Genomic DNA, 7,361 nt, shown 5'->3' with positions numbered 1-7,361 from the left:
TAATAGTATCCAGGCCTTGGTGTAAGCCCCCATTGGATCCAGTCTTGAAGACTCTCTATTGATGGTCCCCTTATCTATGACTATTTCCAGTACTTTCTATATTTAGGTTTTCCCCTCCAATAAACCAACAGTTGTGATAAATAACAATGCTTATTTTGTGTATGACGGCCCAGGGGAGCCAAATAATGAAATATAGAAAACACTATCTGTAAAGCTTTTATTATGATTGATTCACGCAAAATATCAGACAGTAATGGTGCTATAGACGGGAAGCCGCGGTCCCCCCGGGCTCATTGTCTTACATGCCTTCAGTGTACACAAATAATGATCCTCTCTGGGAACAGGTAAGATACACGAGCCGCTGTGTAATGAGGACGCGGCCGGTACTCAGTAATGCTGCAGACTTCACCGGGGGAACCAAGTAATTCATTAACTTGTCCTCTTGGATCTCAATGTCTGTAAATACAATTACCACATCCAATTATCATATGATTTCTGTCATACATTATATCTGTGCCCAAAAACTGTCTAACCCCGACCCAGAAGACTATTGGGAATAAGGGCTAGGGCTTCGCAATAATGAAAATTTTGGATGGAGCTTATGCCAACAAATTTGCCTATACCATACTTGTCGTCTCTGGCATAACCAAATACAGAACATAGACCCACATAGACAGCCTATAGCAAAAATCCAAGAGTACAATCCTTTTCTGGTGTCCGTATCCTCAACCACAACTCCCATCTAATGGCAAGAGGGTCTGTTGCTTGGGACCTCTCCTCTTCTTTGTCTTGATGGGGAGACGAGAGGCGTCTCAGACTCTCCACTTCTGACTGCAGCCATAATCCAACTCGTAGAAGGGCCATTGGGGGAATCAAAAGTTCAAGTCACTCAGCGGAAAGTGGTTTGGTTTGAAGTTGGTGTTGCTTCAATGGAACGTATACGGCTTGGGCAGCACCATCTTAGATTGGTATTGTACACCTTTTTTTAGCATAGTAATGTATATATAGCACCACTATAGGGAAAGATGACTCCGAGCTTATGACTTCTTATCTCTGTCACTTGAAACACTAAATCAACAATAGTTACAGTGGAAGCAAAAAGAAAGTGGTTGCCGTAAAAAAAAAAAAAAAAAAAAAAAAAAAAGGTTAATTGTTGGAATGATGAGAGGTAGAATTCTAAATATGCTTCATCTAAAAAGGGTAAAAGAGGTTAGACCAAATCCACCGGCATACTGTGTGTCTGTGTGCCCTGAAACTTACCGGCACTAAGCCACATTCTCTGCTCCACTCTAGGCCCCAAACTTCCTCCTCTGGACTCCCAACTGCTTGTTCCACTGCCGCAGTTCCTGCTCTGCCCTCTAGGAGCGACACGCGAGCACTTGCTGTTACATAATGGGTCAGTGTGCGCTTCTCTAAAGTTTTTGTTACCAATCCAGGTCAGGCACTACATGTATAAGGTTGCTCCACCCACCTCCTGTTGCCTAAGCAATTGTGTAGTTAACTCCTAGCAATGGTATCTGAATTCTGTCCTTCTGATCCATATATGACCTGTGCCTGTTTTTCTGAGGTTGCCTCTGTCTTTTCCCTCAGTACCTTGCTGATTCTCCCGTGTATGACCTGGACTGTCGACCGCGCATGTGCTCTCATTAAAAGGGTACTCTGCTTCTCAGCGTTGGGAACAAAATGCACCTGCACCATCTGGCTGCATCTAAGTTTCTCAGTGCAGCTGTGCTACAGACTCAGCACTGCTATAACTCAATTTCAGCTCTGCAACACTGTACTCTGCTGCTCAGTGTTTGGAACAAACTGTTCTGAACGCTGGAGCCGGCAGCTTGTGATGTCTTACCCCTCCCCGTCATGATGTCACGCCCCGCCCCCTCAATGCAAGTCTACGGGAGGGGGCGTGACAGCCATCATGCCCCCTCCCATAGACTTGCATTGAGGGGGCGGGGCGTGACATCATGGGGGCGGGGATATGATGTCACGAGCTCCCGGTGACGGCTCCAGCGTTCGGAACAGTTTCTTCCAAATGCTGAGCAGCAGAGTACCCCTTTAAGACATTCCCTGTTCATATGTACTATTTAGGCATATGACTATTATAGAGGGCCCCTCAGATTTAGACCCCTTTAATGAGTTAGATGTGAAAGCTACTAACAGCAGTGCCCATGTGTAACATTTCCCTGGCAAAATGTTTAGCTGAACCAAATATCTTATCATTAACGGGGTATTCCAGGCAAAAACTTTTTTTTACATATCAACTGGCTCCGGAAAGTTAAACAGATTTGTAAATTACTTCTATTAAAAAATCGTAATCCTTCCAATAGTTATTAGCTTCTGAAGTTTTCTGTGTAACTGCTCAATGATGATGTCACGTCTCGGGAGCTGTGCATGATGGGAGAATATCCCTTGCATGATGGGAAAATATCCCCATAGGAGCTGGACAGCTCCCGGGACGTGAGTCATCAGAAAGCAGTTAGATAGAAAACAGCAACTCAACTTCAGAAGCTAATAAATATTGGAAGGATTAAGATTTTTAATAGAAGTAATTTACAAATCTGTTTAACTTTCCGGAGCCAGTTGATATATAAAAAAAGTTTTTGCCTGGAATAACCCCTTTAAAGACAGAAAACCATGGTGTCCTACTAATCATTGGGGCAAATGTCTATAGAGAGATTGTCTTGCTGAAACAAACCTCGCACTTGTCTTCTCCTAAAAATAGTAAGAACTTACCCTAGGGAAAAAAAAACATTTTTGGGAGGTTATATTTTTGTAAAATGCATCAACAAAACATGAATATGATAAATGAAAAACATAAAGTTGAATTAATAAATACTAACAATTAAAAGTAAAGATAAAATAATAATAATAATAATAATATTATCATTTCTACTATTTTAATTATCATTATTATTAATAATAATATAAATAATAATTATTATATAAAACAAAATAAGATTTTTTTTTCTAATAAAGCAACGCTAAAGCTTTATACAGTTTATTGGGATGTTCTAGTGTGACGACAGATACAAGTTAGATTTACTGATCAGAAACTTGGAGGTTACAATCTACAATTACTCAGAGGGAAACAATACGTTCTTTTTTTTTGACACCACAGGCCTCTGGTTTTGCGCAATAAATTTTTTAAATTTTTTTATTATTGTTTAAATGTTTAGGTTCCTCCAGCCACCAGTGAGCTGCAGAATGATATTGTGTTAACAGGTTCTAATAAACTTCTCACCTACTTCATTACAATTAATTAAAGATGTATAAGTCTGTTAACCAGCAATAAAAATGTCATACAGTCCATTAATTGTTATCCCTTAAAAGTCAACCAGAGAACTCAGCGCCGCCAGATTTACTGTTTACACGTTCACTCGTAACAAGTCCTTCTGTAAAAACGCCCAAATGTTTTCTCGCTTTGTGTTGAAGCAATTCATTACATTAAATTATTTACAGAAAATAAAAAAAAATGTTATTTTAATATAATATTAATTTATAATATAATTATAATAATTTAATATTAGTTAATTACCACTTTATTTTATTATATTTTCTTTTATTAATTGTTATTATTATTGTAATTCGTAGTAGTAAGAATTCTAAAAATTCTAATTGTATTTTTTTTTGAATGCAATACTGAATTTATTTATAACTGGCATTGTAATGTTTTCCTAATTTAGTTTTCTGTCCTTTCTAAGAACTGTCCAGAGAAGGAGAAAATCCCCATAGCAAACATAGGCTGCTCTGGACAGTTCCTAAAATGGACAGAGGTGTCAGCAGAGAGCACTGTGCTTGTGATGTCAGCAGAGAGTACTGTGTTCTAAAAAGAAAATAATTTCCTCTGTAGTATTCAGCAGCTAATAAGTACTGGAAGGATTAAGTTTTTTTAATAGAAGTAATCTACAAATCTGTTTAATTTTCTGGCACCAGTTGATTTAAAAAAAAAAAGTTTTCCACCGGAGTACCCCTTTAAACAATTTATTCATGTTTTAAAAAACATCCTGATGCTTGGAATGTTTCACAGTGTTATATTCCTTTTCTTATCATTTGAAAATAATAAATCAAATAAAATTAAATGTGATATATTTTCTACTGACAATAATAGTATTATTTGTACGTGTAATTATAGTATTATGTTTTATGTCTTTTGTCTGCATTTTTGTTTTTCACATGATATGAATATTGGGCTGAAAAGAAAACTGAGCCATCAATGGATCTTACAAGAATAAAATGTCTATAATAATATGTACTAGACTATACTGCAATACTGTCCCTATGTAGAAGAATAAAGCTATTATACTACTGCTATCTATGTAAAGGAACATATTTACTATAATACCACCTCATATGTACATATAACTATTATACTACTAACTCATATACACAATAATATAATTATCATAATACTGCCACTATGTACAAGAATATAACTACTATAAAACAGATTCCTATGTACAAGAATATAACTACTATAATACTTCTCCATATGTATAAGAATATAACTACTATAATACTGCTCCTATATACAAGAATATAACTACTATAATACTGCTCCTATATACAAGAATATAACTACTATAATACTGCTCCTATATACAAGAATATAACTACTATTATACTGCTCCTATATACAAGAATATAACTACTATAATACTGCTCCTATATACAAGAATATAACTACTATAATACTGCTCCTATGTACAAGAATATAACTACTATAATACTTCTCTGTATGTACAAGAATATAACTACTATAATACTGCTTGTATATACAAGAATATAACTACTATAATACTGCTCCTATATACAAGAATATAACTACTATAATACTGGTCCTATAAACAAGAATATAACTACTATAATACTGCTCCTATATACAAGAATATAACTACTATAATACTGCTCCTATGTACAAGAATATAACTACTATAATACTTCTCCGTATGTACAAGAATATAACTACTATAATACTGCTCCTATATACAAGAATATAACTACTATAATACTGCTCCTATATACAAGAATATAACTACTATAATACTGCTCCTATGTACAAGAATATAACTACTATAATACTTCTCCCTATGTACAAGAATATAACTACTATAATACTGCCCTATGTACATGACTGTAACTACTATAATTCTGCCCCTATGTGCAAGAATATAACTACTATATTACTGCCCCATATGTACGAGAATATAACTACTATAATACTGCTCCTATATACAAGAATATAACTACTATAATACTGCCTCCTATATACAAGAATATAATTACTATAATACTGCTCCTATATACAAGAATATAACTACTATAATACTGCTCCTATATACAAGAATATAACTACTATAATGCTGCCTCCTATATACAAGAATATAACTACTATAATACTGCCTCCTATATACAAGAATATAACTACTATAATACTGCTCCTATATACAAGAATATAACTACTATAATACTGCTCCTATATACAAGAATATAACTACTATAATGCTGCCTCCTATATACAAGAATATAACTACTATAATACTGTCTCCTATATACAAGAATATAACTACTATAAATCAATGTCGGAGAGAGAAAAGTATAAAGACCGCACTCACCCACTGTAATAGCTTGTGGATCGTAGATTTATTCAGAATGTAAAATAGAATTCCATCTGGTGGAGGACGTGGAGGGAAAAAGAAGCCAAACGGACTAGTTTCGCGCCAGCCGGCGTTTTCTCTTACTGGGCAGCCCAGTCAGAGAAAGCGCCGGCTGGCGCGAAACTAGTCTGTTTGGCTTCTTTTCCCCTCCACGTCCTCCACCAGATGGAATTATATTTGACATTCTGAATAAATCTACGATCCACCAGCTATTACAGTGGGTGAGTGCGGTCTTTATACTTTTCTCTCTCCGACATTGATTTATGGACATTTGATACCACACCTGCACCCCCAGGTATTGCAGTGCATCGAGTCTCCTGGATAGCCCTGTTTATATTGCCTCAGGATTCCATTGCTGTACAGGGAAATTGTTCTTTGGTGCCACTTTTCTTTTCTTTTGGACTATATAACTACTATAATACTGCTTCTATATACAAGAATATAACTACTATATTACTGCTCCTATATACAAGAATATAACTCCTATAATACTGCTCCTATATACAAGAATATAAATACTATAATACTGCTTCTATATACAAGAATATAACTACTATAATACTGCTCCTGTGTACAAGAATATAACTACTATAATACTGCTCCTATATACAAGAATATAACTACTATAATACTGCCCCCTATATACAAGAATATAATTACTATAATACTGCCTCCTATATACAAGAATATAACTACTATAATACTGTCCCCTATATACAAGAATATAACTACTATAATACTGCCCCCTATATACAAGAATATAATTACTATAATACTGCCTCCTATATACAAGAATATAACTACTATAATACTGCTCCTATATACAAGAATATAACTACTATAATACTGCCTCCTATATACAAGAATATAACTACTATAATACTGTCCCCTATATACAAGAATATAACTACTATAATACTGCTCCTATATACAAGAATATAACTACTATAATACTGCTCCTATATACAAGAATATAACTACTATAATACTGCCCCCTATATACAAGAATATAATTACTATAATACTGCCTCCTATATACAAGAATATAACTACTATAATACTGTCCCCTATATACAAGAATATAACTACTATAATACTGCCTCCTATATACAAGAATATAACTACTATAATACTGCTTCTATATACAAGAATATAACTACTATAATACTGCTCCTATATACAAGAATATAACTACTATAATACTGCCTCATATATAATATACAAGAATATATCCATCTACTATAATACTGCTCCTATATACAAGAATATAAATACTATAATACTGCTCCTATAGCCAAGAATATAACTAATATCATTAGGATCTTTTCTATATGTACTGTACATTTACTCTTTATTGAGTTATGGAAATTCACAATCAAGGACACAATACTGAAGATAGGGCAGAGGACGCCCATTGCGATTGCTGCAATCTGGTCCCAAACACAGCCTAGTATGCGGAGTATGACGGAGAGAGCGTTGAGTCAGCTACACACTACATCTTCGTCCTATACATACAGAACAAAATAAATACACGTCAATACTCTTATAGAAACAGACGACAATTATCACCGCTGTTTACAAACAGTGTAATTGGATTGGTTTCATGTACACCTAAAGGCAACAGTGCCACCTACAGGCACCGGCTTGTTACTACACTACAAAAAAGTAAAACGTTTCCATGTTTGCGTCTCATAATTGCAAAACGACAAC

General features: G+C 35.0%; 1 long non-coding RNA gene across 1 annotated transcript; it reads right to left on the bottom strand.

The window, feature by feature from the left end:
- Positions 1–216: 216 nt before the first annotated feature.
- Positions 217–7,152, bottom strand: LOC130272927 (uncharacterized). Its single transcript, XR_008843791.1, has 3 exons — positions 6,989–7,152; positions 2,693–2,731; positions 217–1,068 (listed from the first exon to the last, which is right to left on the bottom strand). It is a non-coding gene; the product is annotated as an uncharacterized LOC130272927 (long non-coding RNA).
- Positions 7,153–7,361: the final 209 nt, after the last annotated feature.

Source organism: Hyla sarda, chromosome 5 (genome assembly GCF_029499605.1).
Source record: "Hyla sarda isolate aHylSar1 chromosome 5, aHylSar1.hap1, whole genome shotgun sequence".
Classification (NCBI taxonomy): Eukaryota; Metazoa; Chordata; class Amphibia; order Anura; family Hylidae; genus Hyla; species Hyla sarda.
Note: the sequence above shows the minus strand (reverse complement) of the source record. Positions and strands in the feature narration are given on the sequence as shown.